This window comes from Erithacus rubecula, assembly GCF_903797595.1.
Source record: "Erithacus rubecula genome assembly, chromosome: 10".
Classification (NCBI taxonomy): domain Eukaryota; kingdom Metazoa; phylum Chordata; class Aves; order Passeriformes; family Muscicapidae; genus Erithacus; species Erithacus rubecula.
Window position 1 is genome coordinate 3,276,409 of NC_136662.1, and position 17,555 is coordinate 3,293,963.

Genomic DNA, 17,555 nt, shown 5'->3' on the forward strand with positions numbered 1-17,555 from the left:
CCCTGACAGAAGCACTGAAAATCAGAACCCATTTATTTAGTACCAAACAAATGCAGAAATAAGAGCAGGCTGTAGCACTAGAATACACATTTGTAACCCTCTGAGGACCAAATGCAGCAGAGCTGGAACACTCAGCAGCTGTAATGTGCACCGAGAAGTCACATTTGTTCAAGAAAAGCCACATTACTTATATTAATTGGATGTGTCCAGCTCATCCTGAGTCCACTTAAGCCTTGGCAAACCTCTAGCTCTGAGCATAACAAAAGGTATTAATACTGATATTCCTTTATATTATCCCATTTACATAACGACTCCCACCTTTGCGGCCTGATACTTATTCTTTGGAACACAGAGAACTATTGACTCATATCTGGACTGGGTTGCCAAAACCTCCTAAATTTAGAGATGTTTGGAACAAGAAAAGGAGTTTGGTTCAGACCCATCCACAACAGCAAATTAAACACAAGTCATCATCTGTGCGAGCGACATTTTCGGCGTGTCCAGAGCCTGGCGGGAGCTGACATTCCTTCTCCCAGAAAGATTTACAGAATTTGTGCATTGAAAAGCATTGAGGTAAACCCTGGTCTGAGGGCCAAGTGCATAAATTAGACCTGTCCCCTCCCTTCAGTAAATTACAGATGTACACGCCGTAGGTTGGCTCGCTGTGCTCTTGGCAACTCCAACAACTCGGTGAGTGTGTTCACAGAAAGGGAGTTTGTGTCATGCTCACACATTTACCTTTTATTTTCTGAGATTTTGGTGCAAGGAATATTTTGCATATCATTTCTTCCCTTCATTCACACTGAGTTAAACGGACTGAGAAAAAAGAGTAATATTAAAGTGTTGGCAAGTGCTGCACTTTCTCAGCAGAAACTGTGTTGCCTGCACATCACTTTGGTTTAAATGATGTGGGTCAATGTTAGGTCAGCAAGAAGTGCTGGATTAGCATCTGCAGAAAATGAGGTCCTCTCCTCATTCACAGAACAAGTCCAGATCAAGAAATCACATTAAAGCTTCATGCACAAAGCTGCCTTAGAAGACAGGATATTTTCTCAGGCCAACCAAGTGCTCACCTGTTCCTCCAGCCCGTGGTTTATATGGAAACAAAACTGGCCAGTTGGCAGAGTGACAAGGGTCTGAGACTACCAAAGTGCTTCTTCAAGCACTGTCAAGGTTTTTATGAGCTGCATATTTGCAGAAGTCCATGTACCTGTGAAATAACTGAATCACTGTCTTCCATGTGTCAAAATGTTGCCATTTTTGGGCTGTTCAATCTTCCTCCCACAGACCTACCACGTTTTAGGTGGAATGCATGGCCTGAAAACCCAAATACATGTGGCAGCTCAGATTGCTCAGAGAAGGGACATGGTGAATGGCACTGAGAACCCACACAACATCCCAAAGCTCATTCCAGGCTTTCAGCCTCCCAAACTGGATTTTCTGTGTGAGGGTTTTCTCAATGACCTGAAGAACCAGTGGAATTTCATTGAAGGCTGAAAGCATCATGTAATCAGAAAACATGAGAATTCAGGTTTCTTAAAAAAAAAAAAAAACAGTATTTTGAGCATACTGCAGGAACTGCTGCTACAAAGTTATGCAAATTCCAGATCTTATGTTTCTGTAAATAACTGTTTTCCACAGGAGAGCAAACAGAGGAGACAGCAATGTGCTCTAGTCTGAACAGGGACCAGGGAATTCAGGCTCTAGTCCAGCTCCACTCAGACACTTTGGCTCACTGGATTCCATTTTCCATGGTGAGACCAAAACAATGGTAATAAAAATCACAATGAAAGCAATTGAAAAATATTTGCATAATTATTTAGCGTGTATTTGCATGCTTTGCATGTTAAACAAGGGATTGTTCCTCATCCCACACTCTCAGGACAGATAGGGAAGTAGAAAGTGTGGAGCTGAGTGGGAACAAAACCTGATGTGTGTAGAACTAAATTCAGTTCTGTAGGAAAACAAGCTGAAATGGGTACTTAAGAGAGACTAAATATTAAAAGATTCACAGCCTGGTGGAAAAAATCAGGGAGTTCACACAGAGTGACACAGGAGGAAGGATGGAAATAATTGTGGAAGAAGCTGATGAATGGTGGGCCAGGCTGGAAATACTGGTAGAGCTGGAGGTGGTATCGTGACAGGTGAACAAAGGATAATGATGATGATTGATGATGATGATGATGATGATGATGATGATGATGATGATGATGATGATGATGATGATGAAGAGTCTCTTTTTAGTTTGCACAGTGATGGAACAGGACTGACTCAGGGTGAAACCCAGACTGGGAGATTTGCTGCTGCAGGGCAAGGGCTGCCTTGGAAACCTCGGTTATCTGGGATCTCAGCCACTTCCAAAGCCCTGCTGAAGCCAAGAATCTGCCTGGGGAAGATATTGCTCCACAAGCCTTTGATATGACACATTTAGCAGCAGGTTCAACCAGTAATTCATTGAACAAAGCATTCAAGGCAATGGGACAAACCCATGTGGGAATAATCCTGAGTCACCTCGTGCAGGAGTGGCAGAGCCCATCCCAGAGCTGTTCCTTCTTCATCCATTCAAGGTCTGTCTCAGATTCACTTCTCCATCTGAAATACCAAGCTCTCCCTCACCTAGGACAGATTTACTGCCTTGATTTTCAGACACTACTTTGTGTGGACATGCCAGATGAGGTTTCCTGAACACTCACCCAGGGAGATGGAAATATCAGCTGGAATTAACAAAGATGTCACCTTGGCACATTTAACTTGCTATGTCCCCTCGGTGCTTTGCCAGCTTTCAGCTGAGGCTGGTTGTATGATTTGGTGAACTAAACTGGGGAAAGGCTGATTTGAGGACAAAAAAATGGATCTGAAGAAGAGCTGGGGGTTCCACATTCAAGGAAGTAAAATTATAATCCCTTATCAAAAGACAAATATTTGATAGTCTGGGAGTAGAATTCATAAGAGCATCACAAGCTATAAATTAAAAGAAAAAAGGGCAAATACATAAAGAAAAACAGAGCAATCCAACCATGGGAGAGCAGCAAGAAAAGCAGCTGGTTCAGATATTCATATTGACAAAACTCTGGCTGGATATCAAATATATCCCTTCCCACCCCGAAATCCTGTGGGCTTCAAGGGAGCACAAACATCCCTTATCATTCTACATCATTAACTGCCAGTCCTACTCTGTCCAACTACCAGAGCATTGAACTGTGAGTGCAGATACAAGTGGTCCTTATCAGCCTCTACCCCACTGCACAGTGCTGTGGGTTCATGTGGGGAGAAGCAGGAGTTGCCATATGGAACATATCAGTCAAAGTAAAGTATTTTTATCTTACATAGAAGGCCATTCATGATCTCCCACTGGTGTTTGCCATAAAACCAGGACAAAGTGAGGTTGTTTCAGCACTGTCTGGTCTCAGGGAATGTGGATGGATGTCCTTCCAGTTTTACTGCAGTCTAGAATAGAATTTCTTCATGCAAGGAGCACATTTAGCCGTCTGCAAATTCCAGAGGTGTTTCCAGTAGAAGTGCAAGGTTGTGCTACCAAAGGAGAACATGAGCCAAAGATGTTCTATTATCCATATCCTATTAAAGGTCAGCCAGAGCTCTTACCTCAGTGCTATAATGTGACCAGAAACTTAATTGAAAATATACAAAAAGGTTATTAACAAAGAGATGAAACTGTAGTAAATTTGATACAGCCCACACAAGGACTCTTGCTAGAAAGAGAAGGTTACATAGATAGATAGATAGGCCTTTAATTAAGGTGTATTGCTGGGTTAAGTGTAAATTTTCCAAGCAAAAATGAAGATAGAAAACTGGTAATTGCTTCCAATTTATATTATAAAAATCAGTCATATTCATTTTACTTCCTATGACAGCCTTACTTAATTCTAAGCTTCATTCACTTAATTGGAAGAGAGAATTCTCTGAGTAAAAACATAAGGAATTGAGGAAAGAGACAGGCAGATTGCAAGAACTGAATGAACAGCACTTTAAATGAAATCATTAAAACCCCTTGTCTAAGATTCTCAGTAGATTCATGTTTGCTGTCCTCGAGGGATATTTATTATCAAAGCTGAGTAGGAAAAGATTGGGAATTATATCAGGAAAAAAAATCTCTAATGGTTTCTTGAAAATTGAATCCGAAGGACTCCCTGTTTCTATTGCTGTCATAATTTCTCCATGTCTCAAAGTTAGTGTAGAGTAGAAACTCAAATATTTCTCTCACTGACACCTCTTTGCAACTCTGGTGTCACCTGTAACACAAAGGTTCACGTGCACAGGTACATTTATCTCAACCCAATTTTCACAACAGACTCATAGGAGGGAAGGAGGGAGTACTTCAAGGAGGCCTTTGCTGTGAATATTCACACAACTCTCTTTGCATAAATCAGTCTCAGGGGGGAAAAAAAAAAATTAAAAAAAAAATCCTTCCTGAAGCGGTGAGTGAGTGTTTGTGGGTTTGGGAGTTAACCGATGGTGATTAGGAAACAATCCGTGGTGGCTGAGGTGGCAGATAAGAAGCAGGGATGTGAAGAGCTGACATTTAAAAGCAATAGTCCTGGAGAATACTGGTGATTCACAGGAGCAGATATCAGAATCACTTGATGACTACTGTTGGATAATAGGACTACATCCCTTTCAAAGATTTAAATAAATAAATAAATAAATAAATAAATCGTTGTCCTAACGAAAACTGACTGCTGAGGTGGGTTTAGTTCTTCAGGGTGAATATTGACAGAGCTTCAGGAAGTGTTACTGCCTGCTCTCCTTCCCCTGACAAAGCCCAGCACAGGAGGGCTTCTCCACATTTACTGTTCCTGGACAGGAGATAGAGTTCTGTAATCAGAATCAGCCAAGGTGCAGGGAATTTAAGTCCTTCCATGCATAAATGAAAACCAGTGCATCACCAATGCTGCGGGCAGTGGGTTCTGCCACAGGCAAATGCATCAGCAGCACCATTCCCAAATCTTTCTGGGATCCATTTAAGCAAAACTTGAAAAGGATCCATAGCAGAAAGTGGGGAAAGCTGAGGGAAAGAAGATATTAAATCTCTCCTTGACAGAAGTCAAATGATGTTAGAGAACTTACTCAATGGATGGTTTTGTTCTGGAGGGAAGTGACAAGGGACACTGCTCCATCAATTGAAATAAGACCATCCAGATGCCAATCTTTCAGAAATATAAAATAATCATGCTGCAAATGTAATTAACACTTTCAGTTTTCAAAGGGCTGAGGAAGCTTTAACTAATTAAATAGTAAGGTTAGAGTAATTAAAACTCAGATGTTAGGTTGCTAAGGGGAACAGAATAATAGACTGAATTAATTATCTTAAAGAATTCAAGACTAAAACACCAAAACATTCCTGTGTTTACATGAAAGGAATGTCTCTCAGCATGTCAAGAACATTGCAGGTAGCAACAATAAATTCTTATCTGTCAGTGGGAAGGGAAGATAGAGCTCCAGAAAGCCCAGGGAGGATTAAGGAGAACAGTAGACAATTGACAGAGAAATACAGACAAAGCTGGGAACATAACTATAAAGTGCTTGAGGAAATCCCTAAATCCACTGGTATTAAAGCATTTACAGTGACTTTTCAATTTCATGGCAGCCTCACTATCAGAGAGTTCTGTCATTTCTGACAGTGGAAGCAGGCTCAGGTCTTCAAGTCAAAAAAGCTTTAGTGAGGTTTGAAGTTATCCCATGAAACAATTTCAGATGATTTCCCAAGATACAGCCAATAGCTACCAGTGAGTCTTAGCTGGGAATACAGAAGTTTTAAAAAGGTAAAACAGAGGATGAAGCTGAAGCATTTCAGCTGCTGGGTAGGGAGCACACACTGTCAGAGTTCAGTGATACCTTATCACAACAGCAAGGTTTTCCCCAACCTTTGCTTCTGCATCTGAACTACTTTTGCCAAAATTTATAATTGCACTTAGAACTGGATGGTTGAAATAACCCAAGTAAAAAGAAAAAGCAAAAAACAAAAAACAAAACCATTTTCCTTAGCCCAGATTATTCCATGATCTAATTGAAAGCACAGCTCCACACACAGCTGGACTGGCACCAAGAGGAGCCAGGAACCTGCAGCACGAGGGCAGAAATGAATTTCCAAGAGTAGAAGAATTTTGTTATAATGGTTTCAGTGCTTTGCTTTTGTTTTCAGTAGACATACAATAATCTGCATTCAGGAAAAGAGAAGTGAAATAACTTCCATTTTCTAAGGGAAAATGAACATCCAGGCAGTCACCAAGAACCTGCTGAAATGTTGGGAGTTCACAGCCCACCTTCCCCTTCTCACAGAGAGGCACAGAGCAAGCACATTACCTTGGCACTAAAAGTCAGTTCTGATAAATATTTGTTAAGAAGTAAGCTCTAAAAAGAACTCCTCTGATATCTGAACAGAGTAAGATGTGAAAACCCAGCAAAAACTGAAGAAATATAATGGAAACTCCCTTTGCTGTCAGTAAGAACAAGGTCTAGATAAGCACAAGAAGGGAAAGGAGTTATTTCAGGGAACACATACCCATGGTTCTTGCCCAGAAGGGCAGACCCAGCCACTCTTAGTTGGAATTGCCCCAATCCCACCCTGTACAGTTCCTCCAACAAACTCAGAGTAGTTCCACCACAGCTCTGTTGTGCAGTGGTTGTAACAGGACACAGCACATGTAGGGAAATGCAGCTGTGAAGATGAACTCCTCACTGCATTTCCTGCACATGAGACCCCTCTTACTTGGTCCCTTTGCCTGTTTGTCTGCTCTGACACTACCATAAAGCTCTGGATCCCAAAGCTCAGCCAGGCCCAGGAGTTACTGCTCACCCAGCTGGTCCAGGCATCATTTCTCAGCATCCCTCACTCATCCCCTCTCCTGCCACCTCTGCATCTTTGTGCCTTTTCATTTGGATCTTTCATTTTTAAACTTCTTACCTCTTCCCATGTGCAGTGTCTTTACCAGCATGGTGGCAGTGTTATAATAAGCAGGAGTAATTTATACAATCACCTCTGTGCTAAGAGACAGCACCATGTAAGAGCTCTCATGGACAGTGCACAGAGCAGGAGAGCACAAACCTGAGCTCATCCTGCCCCTGACACCCAGCTCAGCTATTCCACTGATCCCAGCCCTGCTGGACTCATCACAAAGGGCTGCTGGATGTACCAGCACAGGATGAGCTCCTGCATCTCTCCTCTGCTCTTGTCTCAAGGTGTCTCTAGGGTGAAAGCATGTGAAATGTTTCAAAGATTGAAAGTACTACAGTTGTCATCCCACAATTCTTATTCATCCCTGATAATTTCTGCCTGTGGGAGTAAACCCGTTGGCTCCATAGTCGTCATTATTTGTAACATTTCTCCTATTATTCACAACACATCTCCTTCTCTGACATACTTTTATTAATTTTAGAAGTGGAACATTTTTAGCAGCAAGCTTTACATATTCAACAGATGCATGATATAATTAACCAAGAAATGTCGTAAGAAACACAAAGAAAATATTCTTCTCATTACATTCAATATTTAATTGCTCACAGTTATTCTCAAGTCAAGTCTTCTGCTGCTCAGAAAGAGTTGTCACAGATCACTTACATTGTTTCACGGGGTTTTTTTTTAGTGAGCCTAAGAGCTCATTTTCTTAGCTTTAGACTTGTTAATCTATCAAAATGAAAAAGAAAATCACACCCTAGGTAAGACTGTGGCATTAGTACTTTACCCCCAATTTTGCAAACACCCTGTAGGGATTTTTTCACTGCATCAACCAAACGTTTGCAAGTCTTGTTCCATATTGAATATGCCTTATGGAAACTTCAGGAGTCCCATAATGATGCCAAGGTTTGCATCCTCAAAGAAAAGTAAAGTAGGTCTAGAACAGATAAGGGTACAGCCAAGTTTGCCAAAGTTTAATTTTATGATTGAGTGGCCCAAATTTTTTCCCTTCACTATCTCAAAAGTTGGAATTGCTTGTTCTCTCCTCTGCCATCCATTCTGTGCTGTTGTTACTACAGAACAAGCAAGTATTTTTTCTTCTAGGAAAGAGATTCACAGAATAGAGATTCCTGAAATGGTCTGTAGAGTAGCTGTCTCTTCTTTTTCTATTCCAAAAGAAGTGGTAATGAGCCAAAAATCTGCTACAAATGCCACCTAAAAAGTGACAAAAAAGTTGCTAAGACACTCTGATTCTATGGGCAGACTGGAACAAGGTTAAGTGAACCACTGCTGGCATCCAGGGAATTGGGGAATCTGTGATCCCATGGACCTGTGGTCCTTGGCACAAGGCAATGTATCAGTGTTAGCTTTATCTTACCTAACTTCAGCTGCCTAACATCAATAAACTGCCCTCTCCAGATTCTCTACATGTTTTGCTGAGTATTAGGAAGTGGTATTAGGAAGCAACTTCAAAGGACAACTCATTTCAGCCCAGCAGAGCAAAGTGAGGGGGGGTGAGTCAGCTCTTGGTGCTTGTCCCCTCTGCCAGCAGCTCAGGACTTGGGTGCCTTGTTTAGGCTGAATGCTTAACTTCAGATGGCTGAGCTGGGTGAAGTGAACCACACAGATTTGTATTCAACATCAACTCCTGCTGCTTCCCACAACTTGAATTGTTTTAGTCATCAGGTGTCTTACTCACTGCCTTTTGCTGTTTTGTTCAAGGAGCATTTATGGAGTAAAAAGCCTTTCCTAGAAATGAGGAGGAGAATGCTCCTTGCATTTCTAGCTTTGCTTCTGGTAGCCCAGTGCTAGGTGTGGGTGTGGTGGTCTCTGTGTCTAAGAGATGCCAGTGATGCTGCAGCCAGGGAGGAGGAGATATTTCCAAGAGCTTCCTGGCAAGCACTTGGTCATCCAGGCATCAGGAGAGCACAGAAATGGGATGACTTGGCAGCCAGAGCTGTGCTGGTTGCTGCACCAGGAATCAGCACTTTCTACAATGATTTTCCAATCCTAGGGAATCTCAGCAGCTGCTGGGGGTGTCTGATTCCCTCACAGACCACTGGAAGTCTCCATGTTGGATTTTAAAGAAGTAGCTAATGGATATCCTGGTGACTCAGCATGAGTCAGTCCAATTAAGAACTGAATCAGGCTCTCCAAATATTCTCATGAAGCTCTTCCTCTGAAGACTTCAAAGTGCATTACAGAGATTCAAAGTGCTAATGAGGGTAATCCAATGATGATATCAATGCTGGCATGACACAGTCAGTGCCTGTGTGACCAGGGACAAGTCCATTTAGAGACACACTTACTGCACACATTTAGAAGCCACACAGAGATTTGGAGTATAATGAAGATTGCATCTTGACAATCTTCTCTGTGGAGTTCTGTAAGCTGGTTGTAAAATTTTATAGAAAAAGCATTCCACTAACTGTGTCACTCTGGGGGCTTTCCTACAATAAATATCTGTCCTCCATTCTGGAACACAAACTGAGCTCAGCCAGATCTGTTGTCTGAAGCATAAAACCCCTGTTCACAGCCTTCACAGAGGTTGTATCTATACTTCAAATCCAGAAAGAGAAGGGCACAGTTTAATCCACAATCTCCCAGGCTGTGTCACTGTTAGAACCCTCCCTGACATGGCACTGGCCTGTCCCAGCTCTCCCAGATAATGCCCTGGAATCCATCAAAGTCCAAGGACAGTTCTCTGTAGACTGTTTGGATGAGCCCACCTGCTTGGGATGCAGGAATGGGGGGTAAGAGTTGAATCATGTGGATGTGAGTCATGAGGCACTACTGTGTGTTTGGGTTATTTTATTTTCTGGCCATATCCAGAGAGACCAGAGAATAAATGGTCACCCTTCCTGAGGCACTGAACTACTCTTCCTGAAAAAGCTTCTCCCTGAAAGAAGTCTTTTGGTGAGAGTTTGCAGAGAGAGAGCTGCTGGCTTTGGAGAGGGTTTGTCCCTTGCCGTGGCTGAGCCGGGGACGGCGTCTCCTGGGCTGGAATCCAGCTGGATGCAGCACCCACTCATTCACTGCAAAAAGCAGAAAAAGAAACAGGAAAAAACGGGATGAGGTTTCTATGGCTACTGGACTGTTTACTTTCTTCTGACTGTTATCACAAATTTTGCCATCCAAACAAGCAACAGATGTGGGAAATAACGTTTGGGTTTGGTGAGAGTTCATTTCGGTCGTGCCACGAGGAAAGGTACTGACCTGGAGCCCAAGGAAGTGGCACAAGCTCATCATGGGCAAAATATAAAGTACAAACATCCAGCTTCTAAAGACTGGGCTTGGAGCTGATCCTCAGTAATGTTTCCCAATTGCATTGAATTTCTAGATTTCATGAATTTTTTGTGATGGTTGTTCAAAGTAAAAAGTCAGGAGTAACCTCTCATCAGGTTTTCTGGAGAAATGGCAAAAACTTTAATATTCTAGAACAATGAAGAAAGAGCAGAAATCAAAGCCATGTAATCAGTTCCTGTTATCACTGATGGTGGAGTGCAGAACAGGTTATCCTGTATTCATTTGTGATGTATTCCAGAGCAACAGGTGGAAATACAAGTAATGCTTCTTCTGTGTGTCTGGGCAGCTTATCATTATTATTCAGATACCAAAACACAGCTTAAGTGGAAAAAATCTCAACAATTTTCATTAACCACTAAGCAACCTTCTCCTTGCTCTCCTATGATTCCATCTTCCTATTTCCCTATTTCAGCTCCCCACCCTGGTCTACTTTTTGGAGCAATACCTGGATCCCACCTTTGCTACAGAGCTTTTTTCCTTCACTCCCCTTTTTCAGATGAGTTCATTTCTTTAACATACCAGCAGCATTTACTGAAAGGTTCTATTTCATAGCTCTGCCCAAATTTCCAGCACACAGCCTAAGGACTTTGCTAAATCACAATCTCAGTGCTGTTGATTCGGTTTTCTTGTAAATCAGACTTTTTATTCACAGCATAATAGATCAAAACCCCCAGAGAGTTTCCATAGATGTCTCTGCTGGCTAAAGAGGCTGCACAAACCACAAGCTACTCAACAGTTAATAATAAGCAGCTTCTCCCCCCAGCACTTGGTTTGAAAGGACTACAAGCTCTGAGTCATTGCACAGTTGATTTGAGCTTAACCCTAATAGCTCTGTTATGTCCTGGCTTATTCCTAAATCTTCTTGGAAGCAGGAGAATGTCAACAATAAACTTTAGTAAGGTTTAACACTCTTAACACCAGGTAAACTGCTTTATCTCAATTGAAAATATCAGTAGTGTCCTTTCCACTACACCACAGAGCTGTAAAGTAACACTGGAGCAAAAGCATGTGCCTGCTGGTATATGCCTGAAGAGGTTCTGGGAATTAATTCTGCAAAGCAGAACTATTCCAGTTATTCATGTGACTCAGCGGCGGAGCCCGGGATCTTCCTGCACTCCAGGGTGACGTGCTGATTCAGGCTGGTTCAGCAGCCCGGCAGAGGAGGCACCTTATCAAAAGAAAAGCCCTCTGTGGGGACAGGCTCTCCCAGCAGCTGGGAAGGAAATTTCCGATGCTCTCCTTCTGCTGCTCCGGTGGGGTGAGATTAGTGAGTTATTATTAGAGCTGGATGATTTTCTTCACTCTGGGTAAAAAGGGAATCGTTCTTTTCAACCAATAAATTATTTGTGGGTATCACTGCTGTGAGGTGTGTCCAGATGTGATGTCAGGGCTGGGGGCAGTGTCATAGGAGAGCAGCACTCTGCACCTCTGCTTTCAGTCATACCTGAGGGGATTTCAGCCACACTCGGTATTCAAGTTTTATTTACAAATGTTTTAGAAAGGATTAATACCTGGCTGACTCTTGTTACACACACGTTGCAGAGTGAACAGTAAATGGCAAGTCATTTATCATTTACCCCCTAAACTTATTCAACTTGGTATGGAATGACTGATCAAGACATTCTGAATAGATTAACCCTTTATAAACCAATTGCAAATAGTCTCTGGCACTCATCAGCCCCTTTATGTGATTGAATGCTGGCATCTGGGGTGGAAGCCTGAGCATCTCAGCCAATCAATTCACACTCTCTGTGGGCAATACAGTCAAGGGAGTGAGCTGAGTCCTCCAAAACCAGTAAATATCCAAAGTAGGTCTGTCAAGAGGTAGTCAAAATATTTAAAGTGACCAGCCCAGGATCTCACAAAACAGACCTGGGCAGATCAAGACAATTCATATTTCTGAATTTCTGATTTCTGAGTCTCCCAGACCACAGCTGCCCTATAATCACATCATGATTGCTCTGCAGTTCTGCAAAAAAGCTGTGAATGCATTTAATCAAGGGTCTTAAATCTGCCCACTCCAGAAAAACAGACTTCCTTCAATATTGTCCACAATCGGGTGTTTTTGTAGGAGCAGCCAGTGTAGCCAAGCCAGGAACCACCCAAACATTACAGTACCCAGAAGTACCTGGTGAGGAGCAGGGGTTACATCCCACACCTGTACTGTGTTTTCACAGTTCATCCTGATACAAATAACAATTACAAAGTGTTTTTGAAACGTGTTGTACCAATTGCAATACCAAAGTATTGCTTCCTGTACTTACTGTTCCTCCACAGCCTCCCTCCCCTGACCTTACATTGGATTTTCTCTTGCAGCAGACATTATTTTCTGTCTGCTTTGCAGCTCACCTCTCCCACAATAAATGGTACATGAAAAATATAGGGGAAGCAGTAGATTTAACCCCTCCAATGGATAAAGGACTAAGTACAGCAGCATCTGATACATAAATGAAGTTTTAAAAATCCATCTGCTGACACAGGGTCTAGATGTATCAATGGATTGGAGCAAAAGAGATACTGTCAATAAAAGTGAAAATAGTGCTGTCAAAAAAAAAAAAAAAAAGTTCTAAAACTATCTCAGAGGATGTTTTTCTTTTTCACACTGAAGATCTGGAAGGTTTCTTCAGAACCAGTCAGACTATAGCTGCTAATGTAGGTACAGCCTCTTTTAATTGCCCCCAGTCCATAAAGCTGTAAATTCTTTCCAAAAACAGAATTTCAGCATTTTTATCTACACGAGAAACTTAACCAGCAGGTACTCAGAGGCATAAATCCATGTGGTATTTGAAGGTTAAAAAACAGAGGAAATGTGTAGCCTGGGAAAATTAGGGACTTTCCATTCCCGGTGTAATGAAACGACAGATTTAAAGTGCAGAGTGAGAAAAGTCAGTGAAAGGAATTAGGCTTCAAGCTTCCTGAGACATACAGGCTTTGTTTTTCAAGGCTATTGATAAATCTATCAGTCTCCCGGTTACTGTCCCACTCGCCTCTTGAAAAACCCTGAAAAAGAGGAATTTGCTGCCTTAATTGGAAGGAAAAGGGTTCAGAGAATATCCACTGTAAGGTCCCTCTGAAGAAGGAAAGTCCCCGGAGGCAAAACAATAATTGGTTTTGACCTTCCGCAGTTTAGGAGGCGTCGGTAAAGACGAGACTTAAACACGGCCTGACAACTGCGAGTTCCAATCAAGCTCAGAAAGAGACGGAAATTGGATAAGCGAATTCCTTTTTGTTCATGACCCCGCTCCCGCTTTCCTTTCCCCCTGCAGCATGACACATCAGGATCTGTCCTGCGAGCCATAAATCAGCGCTGGGGCAGCGCGGCCGTGAAGGAACCGCTGGCGGGGCCGGTACCGGTGCCGGTACCGGGCTGCTGGGCCGGCACAAAGCCTGGCTCGGGGGAAGGAAGCCGGCTGATTTCATTGCTGTTTGCAGCACGGTGTCAATTCCCTCGCTCCGCCTTTGCAAGGACTCTCCACAGCAGCGCCTAAGAGCCGCTTGCCAATTTAAGGAAATTTGGTTTTGAATGCAGAAGCCCACAATCCTCGTTCTGTCGGGAGCTGCAGCTGACAAAATGCTTTCCTTTTTGTACATCTGAGCTCATAGGGGACACTCTTTGTCATTCCCTGCCACCGCTCCGGGAAACGTAATGTTTCCTGTGTCACCTTCCGCATGGCAAGTGCATCTTGTCTGGGTGTCCCTGCGAGCTCCTGGCAGAGCTGCAGCCACCTCCGTGCTTCCCACAGCTTGTCCCTGTCACCCCTGCAATGCCTGCCACACTCCTCAAGTTATTTGTTACCTGCACACCCCACACTGAACTTCAAACTCCTCTTTCTGCTCCAAGGACAACTAAAGTTAATAAAGCCTCCAAGGCCGGCAGAGAAAAGTTTTCCTTACAACGGACCTGAATGCCAATATACAATTAAATGTCTTTAAAAACTAAAAGAGACTGGCAAAGGCTCACCACAGCAATGCCCTGGACCAAATAAAACTCCATGAACTAATGGTGAATTTTTCCACCAGCCACTTTGAGATGGTCACCACTGAAACTCGAGCCATGTAATTTGCAGATATGACTCACAAGAGCTGAAGGTCCAAAAGCAATAAGAGCAAAGATTGGAGAGATATCAAGACTTTGGAGACAAAAATTAGTTATTTTTAGGGTCTGATGAGAAGAGGTGAAAGTGTCAGTGGGGTACAATAAGGTAAGTGTGATGTTCAGGCTCTTTCACAAAGCTGAACTAGTTTCAGTTTCTCCTGGGAAGGAGGTGAAAGCTGGGAATGACTTTGTACAGATAGGGTTACATGAGTTACGAGCAGCAGGACTGTCCCAGAGTGCCAGCTCCACGTGCTCTGACCTTTCCTCAAGTTTTGGGAAAAGCTGCTTCTCAAACATGCCTCCTTCAGCTGAACCTAAGCCCTGTTTCCATGAGCCATGGCTTTCCCAGCCTGCTCAGTGTCCTGACAGCTGGTTCCTGCTGAGTCTGTGGAAAGGACTCTGGCCCAGAGGAGCTGCCTGGCTCTTTTAGGCCAGGAGTGCCCAGAGATCCAATGTGACATTCCGAGCCTGGTGGCCAAGTGGAATATCCCAACAGCCTCTGAAGCCACAGAGCAGCTGCTGCAGCTGAGCAAGGCTGGGGCTGGGAGCTGCCTCTCTCAGTGACCAGGGACACCACAAAGCACCACTACCACCACTGGTGCTTGGACAGGCTGGATTTGGGACATGCTTCAGAATTCCAGATCTCTGCTGTTTGCATCCTCCAAGTCTTTGCTACCAAGATGCTTCTCCACCATGAGTCCTACCTTGTCTCATTCCTATTTAAAAAGTTTTGGTTAATTCATTTTGATTTGGGGAATTCTAGCAGACAAGTCTCCTTCTTGCTCCGAATTTCATTCCACAAACTGAGACTTCTATGATGCCCTGCTCCAAATTTTTCACTCCTTTCCTTAGGAAGTATTACAGACTGTGAGCAGGAGAATGAATCCTTGTCTGTAATGTTCAAGTTGTATGTAGACAAGGGGAATTACTAAAACTGGAACATGCTCTTTATGTAGGACAATGTGTACCTCCTGAGCTGGGTGTCCTTGCTGAAGTGACACCTCTGCAGAGGAATGCTGATATTCCCAGGGATGTGTTGTGGTAGTGCAGAGGCTCCTGCAAAGACCCAGCAGGGCAGGTTAGCTGGAAGCATATAAAAAAAAATCTATAAATAACATTCTATAAACAAGGTTCCATAAAAAGACCTAAAAATACCAAAAGGGCATTTTTTCAGTTGTTGAGGTTTGTAAAGTGATTTTGTTTATTTTTGTTTCTACTGAATGGAAATGAAGTTTTAGAGCCAAGATAAGAAAAAGAAAAACCTAACAGTCAAACTGAAAGATGCTGTGTGCCTTTAATGCCCCAAGAAATCAAACTGTTGATGAATTCCTATCACAGTGGCACAAATCCATGGTCTAACCCATTATTAACTCCTTACAGTCATCATTAGATACTTTCTTAGTGTTCAGAAAGGATGATCTTTGATTTCCAAGAATTTAAGTAGCAATGCATACTTGCAACTTTGGTTTCTGAGTTTTGTTTTTCATTTTTGTGTTTTAACTTCCTCTGCTCAACATATCCTCTTTAACTTCCTCTGCACTTCATTGGGAGCAACAGGCTTCAGCCATTGATCTCAAAATGGTTCAAAAACATTCTCCCTGATTTCAGAAGACAAAGCAGAGTGGTAGCACACTGAAGGAATTTATTGGAGCTCCTGGGCAGGTCAGGAGCAGAAAGAGCCCAGTCTCTGCAAAGTCACAGTGACTCCTCCATCTTCCCCTATTTTCAATGCTGTGAATGGCAAGAAGGAAAGCCCACGATGGCAGGGGTGACATTAGGGCAGGGAATGAGCCAAAACAAGTGTCCTGAAGTTACTTCCTAACACAGCACCCAGAGAGGGTTTCCTGTCAGAATCCTTTGGCTCTCCCATTGAGGCTACAGAGGTTCTATTAAGAAGAGGCTGGACCAGGACCTGAGAGACAATTTTCACATTCTGTTCCAGTGCAAGGCTGCAGGAGGGAGCCCACAGAGCCCCCTGCATGGCAGCTCCTGTCTGAGCTCAGCTCTCCATACTCAGCTGTTGAGGGCACGGGGTCCTGCTGGGCTGCAGTCACGGGGGAGACACGGCCTCTCTCCTGCCTTGGGGACACTTTGCCCCACAGATCATTTGGGGTCACCCCATTTGTTTTCAAGGTCTGCTGAACCCCTCAAATGTACATTTGAAAGATCACTGAGGCGTGCTTTTGGTGGCATCTCTGTCAAATCACAGTCTCCTTCGAGAGGGGCACCCAGCTCTCCCAGACATCCGTGCTATGGGAATGACACACCAGTCACACTGCTCACACCAACTGTGGCAGTAAACTCCACTTCAACTTTGACATTTAGTTCCTGCACAGTGACTCATGGCTGCCCATGGTGCTCCCATTTAGGGATCCAAGACTCCAAAGTCAATGCAGGAAAAAAAATCAGCAAGCTACAGGAATCAGAAAGAGGCATTTGCTGAAAAGAGGGACCTCAGAATTTTTACATATTGCTGGGAAAAACAAGAGATAAGCACAAGTGCCCAGTTGCTGTGCCTTTTTGCAGTGAGAACTGGAAGTTTATATTTAAAGTGCTTTTCACTAAGTGTACTATTACCTGGTGTTCTTTCTCTAAACAGTCTACCAGTCAATGGGTGTCACCAAAACTGTTCAGTTTAATGAAACCATCAGCTCTTCCAGTTTCCAGAGTTTTAGAAGAAAATGGGACCACAAAGTCTGGAGTGTATTCCATAAAACTGTAAAGAACACCTCATGCATTGCATATCATATTCATCCTGTTTATAATCCTTGACTAACTTAGAGCACCTGAGAGTCACTAAGAGAACATTTGTGTCCCTTCTGGCCAGGTCTGAGGTCTCCAGGGCAGGTGGAAGGTGACAGCAAGGAGCACATTCTGTTCCTGAAGGAATACTGAAGAATGTGGGAGAAGGACCCACCATGGACATCCCTCACAGCTGAGCCAGGCACAACCAAGTCTCCTCTGCCTGTGCTTTCTAATTTTACTAGTAATGTTCTGGAGCTATTTATGCAGCTGATGCAGAGAGAGTACTAGGAAAAACAGTAATTTTGAAATCTTAAATAACTTTCTATATAAGGGTGTCTAGAATTACTTCACAAATACTAATTAGGAAAAACACAGTTGTATGTAAGTTAACAGCTAGAGATTGTTTTCTTAGGCTAAGTGAAGACATTCTGGAGATAAAGTAACACAATTCAGCATTTCCTTAAAATCTGTACAAACAAATCTTAAAAGGATGCA

General features: G+C 43.0%; 1 long non-coding RNA gene across 1 annotated transcript in view; it reads right to left on the minus strand.

Moving 5' to 3' along the window:
- Positions 1-304: 304 nt before the first annotated feature.
- Positions 305-17,555, minus strand: part of LOC306806047 — a 103,920-nt gene continuing 86,669 nt past the window's right edge. Inside the window, exon 3 of the long non-coding RNA XR_013775372.1 lies at positions 305-1,535. This is a non-coding gene — a long non-coding RNA (uncharacterized lncRNA). The remainder of the gene's footprint in view (positions 1,536-17,555) is intronic.